Consider the following 22,343-nt stretch of genomic DNA (forward strand, 5'->3'; position numbering starts at 1 on the left):
TGGAGCCACATCCTCTCTCCCGGTGAGTCACCGCCTCCCACACCCAGCAGGGTGTAGACACGTTTGACTGAAACCTGAATCAAGTAGTCAGAACAAGTCAAGCAGGTTCAACCTTCCCCTCCGTCAGTGAGATAAATGCTCAACGTGCTTCAAGACGGAAGGAGGGCAGAAGGAGGGTTTGCAGCAAGATGCGGTGTCACAGAATCCCACAGATATTTCCGTCTATAAACACAGAAGGGCACGGAAGCTCTGAACACAGAGTCTTCGTTTGTTTTGTCTTCCAGGAGGAGCATTTCTATAGAGCTGGTGACCTTGAATCGATGAGAAAAGGCCATTTGGAAGATCTGAGTTTCTTCTTCAAAATCCAAGACGTAGTAAATACACAAACACTTGTACTGTTACTATTTCTCTTTTTCCCCTTCCACCTCCTGCCCCTGAGATGGAGAAGAAAAAGTGATAACAGCATCCCAGAAATCCAGAACTGCCTCAGAGACCAAGGCCTAAAAGAGATCGTAACATCAGCGAGGAAGCCTGTGACTAAAAGTTGAAAACTTAAGACCTAATGCTCAAATAATCTGAGCCACTGCTCCATCAGGAACCTCATTCCTCAAGATGGAGAGGGGCTAGTGAAACCCTCATGGGTCTGTCAAGGAACGAATTTACCTACGAGGCTGCTGCAGCCCGAGCTCTCGTCATGACGAGCACGGAGCATCCTCTGCCTCTTTATATAAATAGAGAATGTCCAGACAAACTTGTACTAGGTCATTTCATCATTATTATGATGGTTATTGTCCATAAACGCTTATTAGCTGTCCACTTGGCCAGCACTGACCTGACCAGACCCACGTCAACTCCCCTGAATCGTTGTTGGATGAAGAACATATCCAAGAGTGCTGCTTCCTCGCTTTCCAGAATTACACTCTTGGCAATATCTATATAGATGCATGCTGCTCTTGACACAAGCTTTCGTTGTAAATAGGCACTAAAATAGAGGCTGATAATTAGCTCTCTGGGGAGACAAATGTGTGGTAGAGCCAACTCAGCAGGAGAAAAGTCATGGCAGGTATTGAAGAAACACCGCATGGAAGATGCGTGACACAAAGATGTTTGGAAGACAGTTGAAGTTGGGGAAGACAAGAGAGTCCTGTCACTGCAGACCTTCCCAGTGACAATTTCCATACATCTCAGCACGTGGTTCTGAGAGCGTACTTGCAATTATCTGACACCGTTCAGTCCTGGAAAGCTGAGGTGGCTGGAATGTAAGAGACACCGAACTGGTCAGATCGTAGCCCTGGGAGGGCAGCACTGTATCCAGTCGTGTCTGTGTCTCCACCCCGGGCCAGCCCCTGGCCCTATGATGGGCTTTCAATTTGTGTTCCTTGACTCACATCCTTCCAGACTTCCCCATCTGTTACGTTCTTGACCTTTTCACATCTAAATCTAAGACTAGAAGTCAACATCAAACCTTCAGGTCTCTAACTTTCAAGACCCCTGCCATTGTGTATAGAACTAGCCTTGAGGGGCTGGCCCCGTGGCCTAGTGGTTAAGTTTGTGCGCTCCGCTTCGGCGGCCCAGGGTTCGGATCCTGGGCATGGACATGGCACCGCTCATTAGGCCATGTTCAGGTGGCATCCCACATGCCACAACCGGAAAGACCCACAACTAAAATATACAACTATGTACTGGGGAGATTTAGGGAGGGAAAAAAAAAAAAGAAGAAGAAGAAGATTGGCAACAGTTGTCAGCTCAGGTGCCAATCTTTAAAAAAAAAAAAGAACTAGCCTTGATACAGAAGGAGTAGAGAGGATGCTTGTTGACTTCTGCTGTGCCCTCGTCTGAGCTTGGCTTGCTCAGATGAAGTTCAGGCTGCCCGGCCTTGTTTTCAGAACGTTCCTCCCTTCCCTGAGGACTGAGACAGGTAACGTGGCTCCAGGACTTGGGCCCTGGCCCTGCCACCGTCCACCTTGGCAACCCTCCTTTTCACTTGGTGCCAACTCTTCTGCTACTTGCATCTTTGGATACCGTCTCTAGCCAGTTTAACTCAGATAACCTGCTGAACTATTTTCCCTGCTCAGATTATTAAAATAGAAGTGATGGTGGGCTTGAGTCTTGGTTAAGCTTCAAGTTTTTGCCATCCATTACAGTCTACGTTGGTCCATGGGATGAAGATGGAGGTGCCCCCGGGGTAGCTAAGGGCTGCACTGGGAAATCCATATGCTCTCCAGGAATATTTCTTCTTCCCCCAAAATACATGAGGTTGTGTTTGCACCAGGGATAGAGCGGGATTTTCAGGGCACGGATCTGATGGGAAGGATGAGGTTCAACAAAACTGTCTGTAGAGCAGACGAACAATCCTATCCAGTCCTCCTTACCTCGTTTCCTCAAAGCAGGACAAGCCTTAGGCAGATTTTAATAGCTGCAGAGTTTTGGTGATCACAGGATCTTTCGTCTGGTATCGTTATCACAGCGTGATTTCCAAGTCCGCCTGGGTGCAGCATTTTATTCCTCACAGAACCTGCGATCATAAGGGGGCATCCATGCGATCCCCAAATTTCAAGGAGGTCACGGTTTATTCTGTAAAATCAGTAAACAGACAGGTAAGTATGGAATACTCTAAAACCTGCTCAGAGGATTTTAACATACAGACAAACAAGTCAAGGTGGTTTGAATATTTTTCAATCCAGCAAGGAGTGGAACAGCAAGAAGGGTGTAGGGCCCTTTGGCGAAGACAATGCTGGCAGGAGGAGCTCTCCTGAAGTCACCTGCGATGACTGCTCCCCGGTGCCATGCATTTCCTTTATTTTGTCTTCAAGACTCCCACCCTGAGGAGAGCTCTCAAGGGCTGCATAGAATGCGCCCTGAAGACATTACTGCACTCATCGTGACCCCACCTTCTGAAAATCAGCCACATTTCTAGTAGTTTGGTAGCAGGAGAGAAATTACGCACCTCCTCCTGTCACTCCAAGAGGAGTGCTGGAGCAAACATAACCCACCAGGCGTGGCATCGCTGCACTGAGCTGGGCACACCCACAGCTGGGGAGGATTTTACGGCAGGCTGTGGGAGGTGGTGAGCGGGGCTCCAGGTTTGCCGGGAAGCATGAATCACAGAACTGCTGTTCTTCAGAAGCTACCACATTGTAAGCAAAGAGCTGATAATTATGTCAATGAACACTCTACTCTCTCTTTACTGCACTGATCTGTTCGCTTACAAAACTAAAACTTCTAGGTTTTTTTCCCAAAGGCCATATACTTCCGAAAAAGTTTCACTAAAAAGGAAACCTTGGAGTGGAGAAAGAATTTTATTTTCATAAAGTTTTTATTAACAGGTGTTCCTTCATCATGTTTAATGAGATAGATTACTCAGTTAATTACTTTTATAAAATTAAAAGGCAATATGTAAGAGGGAAACTGCAATAAAGCAAGCAAAACTACAGATTGTGGTAAAAGTAGCTGTGATGGTGGTAAATTTCAGCAAACTGGAAAAGTCTCTTTTGATTCCCCTCCAGCCAGCCTTTATCAAGCACCCTTATGTGCCAAACACCATGCCAGATGCGTGGGGAGTACAAGGAGGCAGTGTAGAACATGGCCTGTGCCCTCAGGGCATTCTTAGTTTGATTGGAAAGAGCAGTGATATGTAGACAGAGATACAAAAATCAACAGTTCTAGGACGTGAGTATTGTGATGGTCAAGAGTACAGACCTGGAGCCAGATTGCCTCCGGAGAATGCCAGCTCGACCACTCCAGGCCAGGACTGGAGCAAGATGCTCACCTCAGCACACAGTTTGAGAGGGTGCCCAAATCAACCTTGGAATCACAATAAATAACAGTTTAAAAAATCAAAATTAATGCAAAGAATTCACGACGCACAAAATAGTAGAAGTTTAAATAAAGGCAGGCTGCAACGATGCTGTGCCGTCACGTTGAAGCCTCAGGCAAAAGGAAGAGAGTGCGATCCTATATACATGTTTTAGTGTATTTTTTGACGGTTAATTTTTTTCCGGGACGTTAACGTAGTTGAGAAAGTAGTGAAAACTGAAAAGTAGATGTATTAAAACTCCCATTATTTTAAGCTTAAATATTTTATTTTTACCCCAAACAGAATTTGTTGCAATTATACGTCTCTGAAAGCAAACTCATCACTTACCAGCTTGGTAATCCTGGATGAGCTCCTCAATTTCTGTGTCTTAGTTTCCTCTTCTGTAAGTGCGACCTCACAGGGATGGTGTGAAGATTAAACGAGTTATTATGTGCTGAGCGCTTACAACAGGCCCAGCCCCAGCAAATTCTCTTCAAGGGGAGCCATTGTTAGCGCTGTGTCTTTATTATATAGACAATGAAAGTTGTAGAAGATCAGAGACGAGAGATCAGTTTTAGCTGAGATGATTCGTCTCTCGTTGTCCGATATAGCTCCCACAGGAACCGCTGTATACGCTCGTCTAGAATAGGTCGAGTCCCCTAAGTGGCACTTGATACATACTTATTTATTGAATGAAAGGTAATCAGAAGATGCTTCACAGGGAAGATGGGATTTGAGCTGGTTGGCCTTGGATAAATAATAGCAATAAAAGGAGCCAGTGAGGGAGGGCGTAATGACTTTGAGAGTACTGACTTTGAATTACTAGCCATACACCCAATTGGAAATATCCGTCAGTCATATGGAAATGTGAGATTAGCACTTGGAAGAGAGACAGAGCCAAAATGTAAATCTGGGCATAATGCACCTGGTCATGACAGGAGCATCACCTAAGTAGATGCCCTCTCCAGAGGAGGATGTGCACAGAGAATCGAAAAGAGCAAAGGACAAGATGGGGAGACGGTGACTGGATGAGTCTGAAGAGGAGCTGGGGAAGCATCTTCGGATCCAGGATGGTTTTCAGATAGTGGCCTCTGAATCATGCAACGTCTCCCTGGCTCCTTAGACAACCCTCAGAAATAAGTGATGGGACTCGCGAGTAAGAGAGACCAGATCATTAAGGGGCTCATTCTAAAATATTTTGTTTCTTCTGAAAGTTGATGAAAGTTCAAATGAAACTTTCAGCAGTTCATAGAGAATATTTTAACGTCATATATTTACTTCTAATTAAACTCCAAAAAGAGATATTTCTAATATAATCTTATTAAATGACAAAGTCACGAAAACTTTGAAAGCTGAAGAATCTAAACCCCTCCCCCCATGCTTTCCTCTCAATAGGGAACACTTTATATTGCCTCTAATTTGTGAATTGATTATTCTTCAAAATTCACTTTTTAAGCCAGTAATTTGGAAACACCAGCAATGTGGCTTGGTTCCCAGTCCACCTTGCAAATGCATATTTGTCCCACAGTGTCCCTGAACCACATTATCAATAATTCCCTAAGCCTCAACTTATCGTAATGTGGTTTCTATGACAACCACCCTACTGGATGGTTTGCCCAGTTACTTGTCTCCTCTACAAGCTCCTTTAGGGCAGAAGATATGCTTTAGTTACCTTTGTATCCTCAGCACCTAGCATCCTGCCAGGCTGACATATGGGAGATGCTCAATACATACATATTAAGTGAATGAATGAAGAACAGAATTCTGAGCTCTCTTCTAGCCATGTCAGTGGAAGAAGGGATTCTCTCCACTTCCTTACATAGGGAATTAGAAGGCTGCTGGGACATGCAGTGGGCATACGTGATGGGGGGCAGGGGCAGGTTGGAGAGAAAAGACACTTGAGGCTGTAAGGGGAGGGATGGCGGCTGTTGAGGTAACCCCTGGAGCCCAGGCACTGTAGAGGAGCTCAAGAAACACAGGAGCGGAAATGTACAAAACACATTTACAAACCATTTATAAGCTCTTGGGGGATAAGTTGGCGGATCTACACTACTGGTTGCTTGTTTACTCTACCCCTTCCTTCCTTGGGAAAGCCCAGATTTGGTCTCCATGGCCTCGTGCCATGAAAAGGGTACCCTGGGTCAAGCCTTGAAGGAATGGTCTTGATTCAGTTTTAGCTAAGGAGACATGAGAAGAAATCTGCTGGGATCGGGGTGTAGTTCTGGGAGAAATTCTCTTGCTATTAAGAAGAGATAAGTAGGAAGAAACCATTCCCCTCCTCTGACTCTAGAAATCTTGCTGCAATTAGATGCTTGGCAGTGCCTGAGCTGTCTTGGGACAAGTGGAGGAGCCAATGCACAGAGGGTGGCAGAGAGGAACAAGAGACAGGATCTGGGTCTTCCATGATGTCAGTGAGCTCCTGGATTAGCCAATCTTAGACCCAGCCTAAGTCTGGCCTTGTTGGTGGAACAATAAGCCTCACTATTGTTTAAGCCCATTCGCAATCAGAGTTTCTGTGACTCAGTAGTGGTTACGGTTTTATGCAGATCTGACCCTCCCTCCTAGTGATTCACCAATTTCACCGGGATCCAGCCTTATATGTGTGGAATGAACTAGACGTGTAAATTCCCAAAATGTGGATCCTTTGCTTTTTGGAATCAGCACCTATAATGAATAAAAAATTTTGGCGTATGCTTAGTTTGAATGTACCAGTGAATTATTAGGCTCACATGCTTGCAGAGATACCTCACCCAAGTCGCCTTGCTACCCTAGATTGGAAAGTCAATAGTAAACGGATTCTATTCAAAGAAGCACTTGGAACCTGGGACTCAGTAAGAAGCTTGATTGTAGATGATATGCTATTTAATTTGTAACACAAATATGTGTTTCCAGTTGGAGTAGAAGTCCCATATTAATTACAGATAGAATTGCTGACTTGGTTCACAGAATGTAGACAAGAAACACTCCTCATTCCTGACTCTAGAATGTTAGGGTCAGAAAGGAAGGAGTGACACTGTTCACACCAGAATAGATTGTGTCTCAGGAAACTTTAAGGAGTCACAGAAGATAGTGACACCAAATACAAATCCAATTAACCCTTCTATTTGGCAGCTGATAGCTTTTCAGGATTCTATTTTATTTCTCCCCTCGTTCATTTTAAACGTTATTGACAAACTTTGAAAAATCTATTAATTTGTTTTTATTCCCCTCCCACCACGTGTAGCGACCCCCTCCCTTCTCTCCTTGGAGCAGAGAGCAGATTTGTGACAGAGCAGAAAGCATCAGTTACCTGTGAGATATTTTCCTTCTTGACTTTGATTTTCAAAAGCTTATGCCATTCATTAGTTAATTGGTTTGTGTGTCTGTGTGTGTGTATTTGGTGGTTGTGCTGGGGGAGGTCCTGTAAGGGAAATTTGAAGACAGTGGAATGTCCGTCAGACTAAAAGATTCCTGGAGATAGGAGGGAGGGACAGAGGTCTGTGGGTTCCTCAGCATCAGGAACCAGAGCCACATCCATAGGAGTGCCCTACGGAGGCGACCAAATCTTCAAAGGTTTACCTTTTGGTGTGTCTGGGAAGACGGGACTCTAGGCATCCGCCTTGCCAAAGATCTCCATGCTTAAAGTGCCACAGGGAAAAACAGAGCCAGCAGGTCCTAAGGGACTGCACTTGCCAGGACAATGGGTATCTCACCAGTCACCAATGCAGTCCAGTGACTGATGACCAGAGAGCCTCCCCCACATCCTGGCACTAAGAGACCCTGGGCTTCCAAATGACCCTTGGGGTCAGGGGGCTCTGGGGCAGTCCAGTGTGCCTGGGGATGCATTCCCTTCTTGCTATGTAGGAAAAGGTGAAGTTGAAATTACGTTGATTTAAATACATGAAAAAATGCAGTATCTCTTGCCACCTAGGTCTGCGGCCTGTGATTCACACCCGCGAATATTGACTATTTAGAGCCCATACTCAGTGAAATTTCTCTCTACTTGAAGTTAGTTGTGTCTACTTTTGGAATGTGCCAGAAACCCTTGACTCTAGATTTGTCTTAAAATCTCTTAAGTACAGCTGCTTTTCTGTGAAGGGGCATACCCTGCCTGCTTCCAGCACTGGAAACACTTCTTTAGGTTTGAGCACAGAAACATCAGATGCCACATTTAATTCTTGGTTGCAAGCAACAGAGGTCAGCCCCAGCTAACGCTTTCTAAGCTGGAACGCATTGGAAGGTCATCGAATAGTCCCCAGGATGGATGGGAGGACTGGAGAACAGGGCTTAGGAAATGCCCTGGAAACCCAGAAAGGATGGGCATGAGGACCTAGCCGAGGCCGTGTCCCTGCTGGTGACCCACTGCTGCCCACAGGATGACGCCATCACCACAAGTGGCTGCTGAATTATCTTTGAATCTTGCTTCACTCCCTGATATTCAGAGTCCCGGAGAGGAGGGTCTGATTGGCTGGGCCTGGCTCCTGCACCGCCCCTGGATGTCTGGGGCAGGAGCGGGGACCGCCCGCCCTTGACAGTGTAGAGCACTGATCTCCCCAACACAACTCACACAGGGAACTCCCTCCAGATGGCAAGGGATGCTGAGCAGAGATTGAACGAACCAGACAAACGTCCACCATGTTCCCAACCCCTTAGGGAGAAGAAAGGGGGTCAAAGTTCTGAAAGCTCCAGCTTGAAATTAACTACGTTGGAGATGCATTCACCTTATTTCCTGGAATCCAGCGCTGTAAAAGCTTAGTGCAGGCTCATCGTTTCACTTCCAGATCAATTTGTAACCCATGGCCCTGATTCATGCATGTACTTGGCCCTGCTCTCTGGTCCTGGAATGCTCCTTCTGTTGATGTTAGATTACTGCGGCAAGTCCTCAGGCTCAGGGGCTGAAAGCCTTGCCAGGCACCTAAGTCAGAGCAACCTTTCACCTCCTCTCTCACCCCTGACCCACCCTGATGCACACTGTCCTGTTGGTTTCCTAATAAAGCTAGGAGGAAGGTCAACTTAAGGACCGTAGATTTAGGAGGCTATTTTTGTCTTCTTACTTATAGGCAGAACTAAATTCTCAGAAAAATAGGAATATGGCCTGTTTTTTAAGCTCTTCAGAAGTGGGAAAACGCTGTCCTTAATACATCCAACAGTAAATAAGACACAAGCTGTGTTTGAAGATTCCGTAGAAAACAGAGAACACTTGATAAAAACAGGAAAGGAGACGCTCACAGACTATCTCCAGATCCGTTCACGCGCACAGGAGGAAGCTGCCGAGGGCCTCACGACGATGCCGGGGCGTTTCAGCCCATCTGGGATGCTCCTGCTGCTTCTCCAGCTTCGAGCAATGGACGATGGACCCACTGAGCAGACAGCTGTGCTCCTTTCAGGTAGGAAAAGAGTCTTCTCGCACCTCTGGCAGCACTGAGGGAAACAGCCTCAGGGTCCGTGTCCGACCAAAGAGTCTCCTTTTTCTAGAGGTTCATCAGGATCCAGGAGCTGACAGAGACATGTGCTCTGGAAAAGGAAAACTAGATGCAGTCTGAGGGCACGTCACACCCACAGCTGTGCGCCAGAGAGGGTACAGAGTCTCAGAAAGAGCTTATGAGCCATAAATGACCAACGCTTAATAAACGCTTCCTAGCTACTTTCTTTCAAGAAGAACAAGTTGGGAAATTTTACACAGAGGCAAAATCTTCCCAATTCTTCTTGTTCTAATTTTCCTTAATTTGTTCACTTCGTTCACTGTATCTTTAAGGGTCTTACGGTGTTAGGTTGTCCTAAGGAAAGATGAAGTGCCCCCTATGCTGTGCCACCCTCCAGCATCCCTAACCCATGTGTAACTGAAGGTGCCAATTAGCAGGACCTGGAGAGTCACAGCACCATGGCCTCAAAGTTGGCCACTGGCCAAGAAGAAACAGGTTCCAGCCGGCTGTACCTGAGGTTTTGAAAGCCACTGTACCCAACCCCAGGGTGCGGTGTGAAGCCTGGACAAGAACAGGCAAACTCCTGCTGAGCTCCATGGCTGCGTGGGGCAAGCCTGCTCTGGGCTCACTCCCAGTTAGGCCCCGAAATGGGAAACCTGGGGCAGAGGTGAGAAGCCCAAAGGAAAACAGCAAATTTTAAAATTCTAAGGGCTCCGCTGAGACACAGAAGCCTGCATCCCTCCCCGTCCCTTCCTCATTGCCCATCACGCTGCTAAAGGCGTGTCTGCCTCACAGAGCAGCAAGTTTGTCAAAACTGAGGAGGAAAGTAAAGCTACGTATTTGTCTCCTGTTTCATCAGAGGCGAAGCTAAAGTAGAGTGTTTATAAGCATCATACAAGATATAAACTATTGAAGTTCCTCACAACGTCTTCCCAAATATGACTGACAACGGCTGAAGGTCGTGGAATGAGGCTTTTATATGACTCACATGTATTTCTTTCCGTTTCTTAGCTGTCACACTCATCCCATAATAAGAGGCTTTCTGGTCTATTATTACTTCAGGAACACTAACATTTCTCAAGGGACCTCCCTCCCCCAAGGAGTTTTTACTCTATCTCCAGAGAAGATAGCATTCTCAAAGAGTGAGTCAATTTATCAGGTTGGTTAAAGCGTAAAGTCCTCGGCCATCGCTCTTTACCGGCCATCAGATCTGCATAGATTTGCAATGTTAGACCAAGTTGTACATCTGAAGGGAAGCCTTCCGCTGCTCAGAAGTTCCCAGGATGAGTTTTACAAGCAGTGACGAGACCCTCACACTTCCATGGCTTTTGGTATAAGTCGTTGGCTCTTGATCATGATACTTTAGCCTTCAGAAGAAAGTGAAAAATGATTTAGATTCCAAAATGGAAATGTAATATGTGAGTTCCACAAAATCTAGGTGCACCATATATTTTAATGTATAAAGATGCTCCTAAATTCCACCAGTGTTGCTTTTGTGCTCAGCAGATGGCCCAGCCTCCTGCTTCACTGAGAAGGGAGAGAGCATCAGGACCAATGGCTCCCTCAACTTCTCTCCTCTCTACCTCCTAACTTGTCTTTTCACTCACCTCCTTCCTCCCAGACCCACCTGATGCCATCTCCACCACCCTGAAACCTCAGGCCACTCACAGGCCCCATTCTCTTCTTCAGTGTCTCCATCGCCACTAACTCCCCTTTTCCTCTGCTCCCCAAGAAACACAGTCAATGCTCTCTGCCCTGAAAAAACCTCAGTTCTACTTCTCGCTGCCAACCTCCTCGAATGCACTGTCCTCCTCTCTCTCCACCAGTCATAAGACCTTACCCAACTGCCCTTAATACTAGCTTTTTGTCAGCTTGTGCCTTCTCCTTTGGATGTTCACATCTATTCTCATGGTTTCACATATTACTTATAAACCAATCATTTCAAAGATCTGTCTCTAGCCCTGAGGTCTCTTCTGAGTTCCAAACCATTTCTGAGTGCGTGAGGTATGAGAGGCACTGAATAAACAAGTCTAAACCCAAACTCATCGACTCAAACCTGAACCCCCCCCCCCGAAAATGCCTGCCTTTTGTCAACCTAAGAGTTATTTTAAATATCGGAAATTCTATAAACAAGAAAAGACTACAGTTATAGCATATAACCCCAAAGATACAGAGTTGTACAGGGGAAATCTGTGACACCCATAAAATAAGCAAGCAAAAACACTGAAAAATAGCCTAAAGTATCATTGAATAGAGAAACCCCAAAGGAACACAGAAAAATTTATTAAAATAGTGAATTAAAGTGATGTCTTAGAGACAACTGGTGGAGATCAGGCATGTCTAACAATTAAGAAGTCATTAACTGATGGCACTCGCTTGGATTTAATTTGCTTAGGCCTACCATTTCCAACTGAAAAGATCAAAGGATATCATTATCTGCACTATGGCATCACTGTTGGCAAAGTGGATTTGCCTGTTGGATCTGCCCAACACAGCAGGAAAGTTTGCTTCTAGAAAAAGAGTAAATGTGGTTTGCAGCTTTCCATGCTCACTTAGGGTGAGCAGACACCATGGTAAGCAAGCCCTGGAAGCACCAGGGGGAAAAACCATAAGGAGAAGATGGATGTCAAAAATCTTCACTTATTCCATGTGCCAAACAAAGTCACACACATGGCAAATCACAGTCACTTTGTACAAGTGACTCTGAGATATAAAAGAACTGGATTCCAGTCAATATTCACCAGTTCCCAGCTCTAGTGTGCATATTATTCAGTGGCCTTTGGCAAATGACTTAAATATTCTGAGATGATTTTCAGATCTAAAAATTGACTGTCTCACAGTTAAAAATCACTCAACAAAATCAAGCTGAAGCTCCAGAGAGATAGTCAAGTGTTTGAAATTCTCAGTCCTGCCAACTGACTTGTAGAATGTTCAAATATAACTTTACACTTGCCAAAAAATAGAATAACGTTAGCTTACATTTCTAGGAAATGTCAGATGAGGCAATTTGGAAAATCCACCTGCTGTGCCTGAGCCCGAATCTAAAACAATAAATGGTCCATTTTTCCCTGGAAGTTGAGTTCTACTGAATTAGTCTTGTTATAGGATGAAAGCCTGAAAGTAAACATGATGAATCACGCCTCCTGCCAGGCCCGCTTGTCGTGGCGCTAGCAGCGGCTCCTGCTCTCTTTCCAACCGGCTCTCGTAAGGAGCCAAGCATCCGAAGGAAAGTGTGATCAACAGATGCTCGTTTCCATAATTGGCACTTTTCCAGTAGCCAACCCCAAATTTAATTAGCCACTTATCTGAAGCAGAAAAGGATTTCTAAAGCATTCTAGTAATCTGTGCTCATTCTCTCCACCGGTCCATGCCCCAGCCCCACGTGCCTCCTCACCCAGAACTCTTTGAAGCATGCACATCAAGCACAGGACATGTGCTAATTTTTACTGTAAATAAACAATTCTCTAAAAGTGTTCATGAGATTATTCTACTAGGGATAAAGAATAGTATTCCATTGACCTGAAGACCACATATGGCACATGGGAAAGACACTGGAAATGAAGCTGCACAAGTAACTCATTACTAGCAGGTCAGCGTTTTTCCTGGGTTAACTCACAACTCTTCTGTGGTGACCTACGCAGCGCTGGACTCCCTCCAACCTGCAGCCGTCCCCGGTGGTCCCAGAGGCTGCATTCGTTTAACACTGCAGAGCAGTACCCTCACTCTTATTGCTCTGCCGACATTGTATTCAATGAACTCTGTCACGGCTCCAAATCCCTTGGAACAAAGGAACTGTCTACACTTAGTCCTCGTGACATCTGCTATAAGATGGGGTTTCCAGGAACTCATGTGGTCACGTGACTCCACAATCACCTCAGGGGGCCCTGTGGTTCAGGGGGCTGTTGTCAAGCTGAAACAAAAGGTAAGAACACCGCTCGGGTGTTGGCAGATGGTGTGGGGAGGTTAGGCACAGCACTACCTGCTGTGGACACGTTCCCCTGCCTGTCCAGCATCCTTTGCCCTGTCTGCTGGGACAGAACTCCTCTTGGTGGTAGTGAACCATCCATGTGGTTCCATCAGCTGACCCTCCCCCAGCACACTCCATTCCTCCAAGGACACAAGGACTGGGAGATGGACCTGTGACCCAGGTCAGGCCAGAGACCTCTTTGAAATTCAGGTTCTCAGAAAAGGCTTTCTCCCTGGTCACTGAGCTAAAGGAATACAAGTCTTGCCCGCCACTTGGACAGAATCTGTCTGCCAGGTGGAGGCAGGGGCCTGCCCGTACCACACCACTGGAGCCCTGGATCCAGCCCTGCCTAGAGTCAAAATGAGCTTGGCCTTCACTTCCAGGAGCTAATCAAATCCTGTTTTTGCTCAAGCTACATGGGATGTAGTTCTTTCCCTGACAGCTTCCCGACCAATAAACACCTAACCTCACCCCTCTCCAGCTTCTGCCTAGCTTATTTAGATGATCATTTTCCTTCTTCTTGTGATGTTTGCCTAAAATTCTTGATATCCTCCCCTCTAGCCCTTTAAACTCGGGTCAATGGGACTGGCCCGGTGGCGCAGCAGTTAAGTTCGCACACTCCACTTCTTGGTGGCCCAGGGTTTGCCGGTTTGGATCCCGGATGCGGACATGGCACCGCTTGGCAAAAGCCATGCTGTGGTAGGCATCCAACGTATAAAGTAGAGGAAGATGGGCACGGATGTTAGCTCAGGGCCAGTCTTCCTCAACAAGAAGAGGAGGATTGGCAGCAGTTAGCTCAGGGCTAATCTTCCTCAAAAATAAATAAATTAATTAATTAAATTAAAAAAAATAAACTCGGGTCAAAATCTAACCTTTAAAGAAACGCTTCCTATGTTAACCCACATCTCCCAAAGCCTTATTGTATGCCTCAATGCATGCATACGTGGATACATTCCATCCCATAATCATATCCCAAGTGCTATTCCATGAGACCCATCCTTGCTGTAAAACTGTTCCTTAACCGAGAAGTTTTAATTGCTGGAAAAAATAAGAGGATTCTCATTTTAAAGTGTCCTACTTATTAAAAATGGGCTCCCATGGTGAAATGCAGTGAGGATCCAATGTGTGTGCGTGTGTTTTTAATAAATGCTAATATTTGAAAGCTTATTGTGAGCCAGGCAGTGTGCTGAGCACCTTACACTTTTCGTTAATCCTTACAACAAAATTATGTGCTAGATACTTTCATCTCCCACTTTAAAGAATAAGCTTCAAGACCTTGAGTAATCTGTTCAAGGTCACACAGTGGGTAAGCTGGAGGAGCTAGACTGACTGAATCCGGGGCCCTTCTTACCATCCCCGAACCCCACTCGCACACCAGGGACTGGGCATCTGCCTTCTTGGAACGCCCCAGTGAGGCTTCGGTTGGAGTCACTCTGCATAAGTAGCTCGGTACCAGCGGGTCAGCATCTTACCTGGGTTAACTCACAACTCTTCTACGAGACCTACCCAGCCGCAGACTCCCTCCAACCTGCAGCCAGACCCCAGGTGGTCCCAGCGGCTGCGTTCATTTAATACTGCTGAGCATCACTAAATGATTTGTTTTATTAATAGTGTTAATATCTTTTTTTAGACTTAAGTGAAACATGTTTGGTAATTTTGCTTCCTGGTCCACAGCAATTCTAAAGGAATGAAAACTTGGAAGTGACTGTGAGGTGGAGGTTGACCCCAGCAACAGTGATAGATGGCTGTAGAGTCAGGAGGAGACTGAAGCACTGCTACAGGAAGACACAGGAGCTCTAGATGTGCCCAGAGTCCGCCCTTCCATGGCTCTTCCTTGCCTGATTGACAGACAGCCCTCAGAGCAAGGAGCCATCCTGTGGACTCTCAAGGACAGCACCATCACAGGAAGTGGGTCCTCCCGGGCACTGGTGGCAGCCACTAGCCCTGTAGAGTTGGCAAACGTGAACCTATTAAGAAGCTCACATGGGGATTACGTAGCTATTCTTTTACAACACGCAATCATCAAACTACCTCTACAAATTTCTAAATGCATCTTGATTCTTCCCTAGGTGGTAGTTTTGAGGCCAGGAATCGCTGATAAATCCGACTTCGTAATGGGTCACATTAGTGCTCGATGCCCAAATGTCCTTATTACACAGATAATAAATCCTCTTTCTTTCTGCAATGAACCAGTTGTACATCCCTATTTTAAACACTGTCTAAATTTGTAAATGTTTTATTTTAGATACCACTCCAGAGAAATTGTCCCCTGAGACTTGAGCGTCTTACTCAGAGAAGGGCACCACAGTCCCTTCATCAGCACCCCACACTTTTCCTTTCCACAAATTCAAGTAGACTAGAATGTGAATGAGAAGAGTGGGGAGAGCATCGTAGAAACAGGCACACTGATGGGGCGAGTGGGGAGAGAAAGTCAAGGAGAGGGGAAGTCTATACGAAAAGTGAGCCTACCAAAGAGTTGGCTAAAAATGGAAAATGGTTATCTCAGGAGAGAAGGAAATCTCCCCCAGACACCCCACCACTATCTCTACTCCACACATGTGAGTGATATTTTTTGTACCAAACTCTGTAGAACTTTGGTAGCCAGCGTCCAAGGTGACCCCAGTGATCCACACTCTTGTGTAGTCCCCTCCCACAATGAACAGGCCTGACCTGAGTAACCAACCGCGTACTGTGCAAATGACGGGACGTGACTTTTGATGCTAGGTCATGAAGGACAGCGTGGCTGCCACGCTGTCTATCTAGGACCAGTGGATCTGAGGGAAGCCAGCGGTCGTGCCATGAAGACACACGGCAGCCCTGTGTACCACGCGGTGAGGAACTGAGGTCTCCTGCCAACATCTGGCACCAACTTGCCGATGATGAGAATGAGCCACTTCGCAAGCGGATGCTCTGGCCCCAGTCAAGTCTTCCGCTGTCTGCAGCACCGGCCAACCTCTTGACTGCAACTCTGGAAGACCCTGAGAGACCCCAGAATCACCCAACTAAGCTTGTCCCAAATTCTTGGCCCACAGTCTATGAGATAATCAATGTTTATCATTGTTTTAAGCCATTGAATTTTAGAGTAATTTGTTATACAGCAATAGATAACCAACACAAAAACAATTTAACTCTACACTATATGCTCAGGTAACTTTATTTTAAAAATCCAAATCTGTTCTATGATAATATTTTCATTTATTTTCTGGAATCCTTAACCAATATCAAAATTCAAGACTATGGATGAAACAATGGGTCATAAGGTCAGCTTGTATACATGAAAATCAACCCTCCGTAGACGTTGTTCTGACACATCAGTACTTAAACCCCAAGAGAATGATGAAACGAGAACCCTTCATTCAGGCCTTCAGTCTCATCTTTAATGATTTATTTTAGCTTCAGCCTAGCCAAGGATGCATCTGTAAAAGTGTGTGTGTGTATTGGGGACGGGGCGGGGTAGGGGGAGGATACATACATGCTTGTGTGTCCCTAATTGGAGAGAAAAGATCAGGGTTTAAAAGTATAAAAGCAATACGTTCATTGAAGAAAATTACAATATGGGTAGAAAAAAACTGCTTGAAGTTCAAGCTCTAACAGAACCTATTGAGACCCTTGCCGTCTTTTTGCCCACCCAGGCTGCTCCTTCTGCGCAGCACTAGGAGTTCTGGATAAATGGCGAAAGATGGATCAATGCCAAGCCCGGCCTTGACTACCCTCGCAAAAGCTTTGCTACGCTACTTTTTTTCTTTTAAGATTCATTCTCAAAGGTACAGAAATGAGTTATAAAAATGTACGTGTGTATAAATATGTATAAAGTGCACTTTAGTGAAATACTTAACAAGCATTTCTCAGCACTTCCTGTGTACACCACACCAGAGCAGCTGTTTCCGGGAATCCTGAAGAAGAGAGTTTCCGCCCGTAGAGTCTAAATCTTACTTTAGGCCACTATTCAGCCAACACCAGAACTCATTTGTTTCATTGTGAGCAAGTGGCCACGTTGTTCTGATCATTTGAGATATAGATGATTTTCTAAAAATTTAGGTCCTCCATTATTCTATATTGAACAGACTCTGTATGTATATTAAAAAAAAAAATTCTAGTTTTTACCTCACTGCTGGAGACAGGAAATACCAAGCTGATTTAAATAGTATCAGGTCAGATGCTTCTGTCTTCAGCTAATAATGAGAAAAACTATTAGTTCAGGGCCTACTTTGTACCTAGCATTTTACATAGATTATCTTTAATCCTTTCAACAGCCTCAGAAGGTGATAGTAACCCCATTTTACAGATAAGGAACTCGTGGTTCAAAGGAGTTAAGTAACACGCCTAAGATCACCCAGCTTGTGGGTTCTGGGCCTCCACTGGCAGCTCATCCACAGCTCCAAGCCTTTGTGCTTTTCATAGCACCACCCACCCCATTAGACAGGGCTCTCACTTTCCATCTGATCCCCAGGCCTCCTGTTTCCTGCACCAAAACAGCTTCACAGGTCTTTGTCCTCTCATAAAGAAGCGACACAGCTCAGGAGGAGCAGGGAGTTGAGGTCTGGGGGAGAAGGGAGGAGGGTGGTGCTGGGGTCAGAGAGAGAGGGTGGACAATCCCAGTGCCATATCTCAGCCTTTTCCACAGATAGAAGTAGAAGCCACACACCTTGCCCAGAACTTTTTTTTCTTTAGGAAGATTGGCCCTGAGCTAACATCTGTGCCCATCTTCCTCTATTTTATATGTTGGATGCCACCACAGCATGGCTTGGTGAGTGGTGTGTAGGTCCGAGCCTGGGATCCGAAGCGGAGTACATGAGTTTAACCACTACACCACCAGGCCAGCCCCCTGCCGAGAACTTCTAATTGTTAAAAATTCATAAGTGCTTCCTGAAAAGGGAGGGGAAAGTTTTACTCAGAAGAGTTAATATAGTCACAGAACAGACCAGTTACAGTAACTTAATCTCTTTCATTTTTTCAGATGCTTATTTCCTGGGCCAGCAATTTTTATTTGCTTACAGAGTCACAGGTTGATTTCTTCCCATTAGAAACTATCTTTTCCTTGGTGTTCGGTACTTTACACTTCCTTCTCTGTTGCTGGAATGAGGGGTTTAAATGTCCCCACTCTGACCCAGTGTCATTAACTGCTCAGATCCCACAGACAGCCGCAGAGCACCCCCACGCCAGACACTGTTCTTGGAGATCGGAGGCACTTTATCTCTTGAACGCAACTTCCTGTCTGGCAGATATTGAGCTTGGCGCCTATCCTTCACACGCAACTTCTCCAGGCAGTGACTTATTTCACTAGTTGTTTCTGGACACCAACCTATCACCAGGCTAGTAAGTAGTCAGTAGCTGCTACTCTGCTGGTTTGCCTGCAGGTCCAGGGAGTAAATGAAGAAAATAACTAACGCTCACCCAGAGCTTAAGGCAGGCCAGGCACAGTTCAAAGTGCCTTACATTCGTTAACCCATTTACTCCAAGACCAGCCCTTCTTCTACAGAAGAAGAAACTGAGGCGCAGAGAATTTAAGAAATCGCCCAGGCGCACACAGCTTGTAGAGCCATGATCTGAACCCAGGCGGCTGGGCTCCAGGTCCGCATTCTCGAACACTGTGCTACACTGGCCCTTGCAGGATGAGGTTAATGGTAGCCCAGGAGTGTTGCTATTCAAAAAGCAGACTAATGTTTCCCCCAAATGTCAACCTTGACAAATACCATTTATGTAACTACATTTTACCTCTCATAGTCCCGAGCAAAGAAATCATTAAACCGGCTGCTTCGTGTGTTCTGTAATTCTGAGCAGTTCTGTATGTCAAGTGCATCCACTACTGAGCAGAACGGAACCGCTGACTCCGCCATTCACGAGCATCACTCTGCAGCTGAAGCTGTAATAATTCAAAACCGATCAGCGTGGAGAGACTTGAAAAGTCAGGCTGTTATTAGCATTTAATGGAATCAATTATTTAGTAGACTATAATAGAATGTATTATAAGTAAATCTCAATAAATCAGCAGATGCCAGGAACATCTTAGGGGCTAAGAATTTTTAAGGTATTCTGTATATAAGAAGTGATGGTTATTCCTGGAATGAATGTCTTAAGTTGACAGAATAGTTTTAAATTTCTTTAAATGAACATTTTTAGAAAGGTTCAACTAGAGCAAAAATAAAGCTTAAAAAAAATTTTTCAACACTACCTAGTTCTAAAGATACAACACAAATAGACTTGTTATATCCTGAGAAAAATCAATATTAACTTTCTAATTATCATATACTCAAAGAAGTGTGCCACTGATTGTCATATAAAAGTAAAAAATAACTACAACTTCACATCAGCTCAATATGATCCCTAGGAAAGTCCCCACATAAGTAAATTCTATTATTTCCTACCGTCAAGACAGGGTTGGTGGAACTGGCATGCCTGACTGAGGCTAGGAAACTAGGAGACTATTTTACTGACGTAAGTGTTAAAAATAGTGTACATTCCTTTCTGGCTCAATTCAGTGTGTCAGTGACCCCTAAAGAATGACCCAAGGCATTTCCAGTTTGAAGATGTCAAATAAAATTGACATTTCCGTCATCTCTCAGACACCACCCAGCAAAAAACAAAGGAAACGAGAGACAGGAATAAAAACCCCACCTTCAATTAAGAATTTAAAACAGTGGAGGCTCCTAACTGCAAAATAGGTGGAAGGGGTGCCAAAAGCAGTGGAGTTTGAGAAAGGCATGAAAAGGAGCCGAGGGAGGGATCCAAGTCTGCAGGTGTCAGAAAGCGCCTGACAGTTCAACCGAAAGATGCGTACACTGAGGTGAGAAATCAGTGCCTCCATTTGTCCGTCAAGGGGAATACGGTGGTAATATGGGCCGAACTGTGTCTCTCCAAAAGATATGTGGAAGTCCTGACCCCTGGTACCTGTGAATGTGACCTTATTTGGAAATAGAGTGTGCAGATGTAATCAAGGCAAAATTAGATCATGCTGGCTTAGGGTGGGCCCTAATCCAACGACTGATGTCTTTGTAACAAGACCAATTTGGATGCAGAGATACCAGAGAGGAGAACACCACATGAAGGTGGAGGCAGAGATCGGAGTGATGAATTTACCAGCCTAGAAACCCAGGGTTGCCAGCAGCCATCAGGAGCTAGGATGGAAGCATGGAACGGATTCTCTCTCAGAGCCTCTAGAAGGAACCAACCCAGCCAATACCTTGATTTTGGACTTCTAGCCTCCAGAAGCGTGAGGGAATATATTTCGGCTGGTTTAAGCCACCCAGCTTGTGGTACTTTGTTATGGCAGCCCTAGCTTCTAAGACAGATGGGTAGGCTGGTGGCATGAGTTTCCCTGGATCTGGCGTGGTTTTGAGTAGAGAGAAGGTGGGACTAAACTATAACATTCACAAGAACTCGTATGTTTATGAGGAGAGGAAAGAGACTACAGTGCAAGCAGCTCGGCAGCTGCCTGTCTTCACTGGCTGCGGAGAAGAAAGGGCTCAAACATCTCATCCGCAAAACCCCGGGTCCAAAGAAAAATTCTCTCTGATGTAGAAGGCGTCGTTGGCCCCTTCAAAACACAAACCTCCTGTAAATAAATAGTCAACCTTTGAAAATGCTCCTCATTCAAAGATGAGGAATAATAAAAGGAACCAACAAAGGTATAAGGAAAGAAATGAAAATCGAACAGAAAAACAAAGCAGATGAATAGTCAACATGAAAACGCCACCTCAGAGCAGACGAAAATTTTGAACATGTATTTTGCCTTAATTTTTTAAAAAATATAATGAAGCAGTTGTTTCTAGAAAACAAGCATGAAAGAAAGAAACAACAACTCAGAGAGGGGTGAGAGAGATGACTACAGGAGACGAAACAGCTGACAGAGCTCAGGAAAGAGGTGAATGAAAAAGAAACTAAAACCATGGTAGAGATGTGCATGAAACTGGAGGCAAGGCACAGTAAGAAGCTCCAGCATGGAACAGAGGAGTCAGAGACGAGAAGAAGGTGCAAAACATGATGAAGGAAACAACGTCAGAGAGAAACTTATAAATATGAAAGCAGGAGTAGGCAATGCAGCTCACAAAATAAGAGGACCTGAAAATAAGATAACGTGAATAATGGAAGAGAACAAACCCTTAAAGATATATTTCAAGAAAACTTTACTGGAATAAAAGAAGACTTGAATTTACAAATTGAAATTGCATGCTGTGTCCCACAGATCTTGACTCAGAATGGTCATAGTAAGTTTTCCAGACTTTGAAGATGAAAGATTATTTTAAAACAAAGAAAGTCTTTGAGCAGCCACTGTGGAAGAGGTGGGCGGAGGGGAGGAATGAAGACATTTATAAAGGAGAAAATAAGATTAGCTTCAGATTTCTCCATAATGTTCAATATCAGAGAGCACAGCAACATCTGGAAAATTCGCCCAGAAGGAAAGTGTATATTCCAACCTATCATTCACTTTAAAGCAATAGACAATTTTGAACATGCAAACACTCAGGAAATATTGTTCCCACGAGTTTTTTCTGAAGAATCTTTCAGAGGACAAATTTCAGTCACCCAAGACGTAGATGGAAAAACTTCAGCACAGAACTGCATGTGAGCATTAAATCTATTTAATCCTGGGACTAGAACTAAAACAAAAGCGGGCAATATATCCACAGAACCAAATGCAAATGCTACAAACTCTGACAAGGTGGAAACAATTTGACTAAGAAGTTGAGAGGGGAACGGGGAAAAGGTAGGAGGTAGTGAAAGAGACTGATGCCTCTATTTTTTTTATAGCTGTCACCAAAAGATTTCTTTAAGTCAGTTATGAGAATATAGGCGTAATTTACAGTTACCAAAAAAGATAATGTAATCTTTTGCATAATAATATAATATAGATAATAGATAATAAACTGAAATTAGATGGTAAAAGGAAGGGAAGGCAGATAAAGAGGAAACTTCATAATCTCATCATTGTTCATAGTAGAGAATTAACAGATATGGGCTGAAGAAATAGAGGATTAAAGATAGTGTCAACTTTCCTTAATAGACAACTCTTGGATCAAAGAGGAAATAAAAATGGACACGCCAGAATATCTGAAATAGAGCAGCAATGAAAACATCACAAATCAGAGCTGAGGGGTACAACAAAAGCAGTGGTCTCAGGGAATCTTACAGCCTTAGATGAGAGTTGTGTCCAAATAACAAGGAAAGAAAAAAGGAAAAC

General features: G+C 44.7%; 1 long non-coding RNA gene across 1 annotated transcript; it reads right to left on the reverse strand.

Moving 5' to 3' along the window:
* Nucleotides 1-1,722: 1,722 nt before the first annotated feature.
* On the reverse strand, nt 1,723-18,994 carry LOC124236433 (uncharacterized). Its single transcript, XR_006887723.1, has 3 exons — nt 18,881-18,994; nt 3,700-3,804; nt 1,723-2,574 (listed from the first exon to the last, which is right to left on the reverse strand). It is a non-coding gene; the product is annotated as an uncharacterized LOC124236433 (long non-coding RNA).
* Between the last annotated feature and the right edge of the window lie 3,349 nt (nt 18,995-22,343).

The sequence above is a fragment of the Equus quagga genome, chromosome 2, assembly GCF_021613505.1.
Source record: "Equus quagga isolate Etosha38 chromosome 2, UCLA_HA_Equagga_1.0, whole genome shotgun sequence".
Classification (NCBI taxonomy): Eukaryota; Metazoa; Chordata; class Mammalia; order Perissodactyla; family Equidae; genus Equus; species Equus quagga.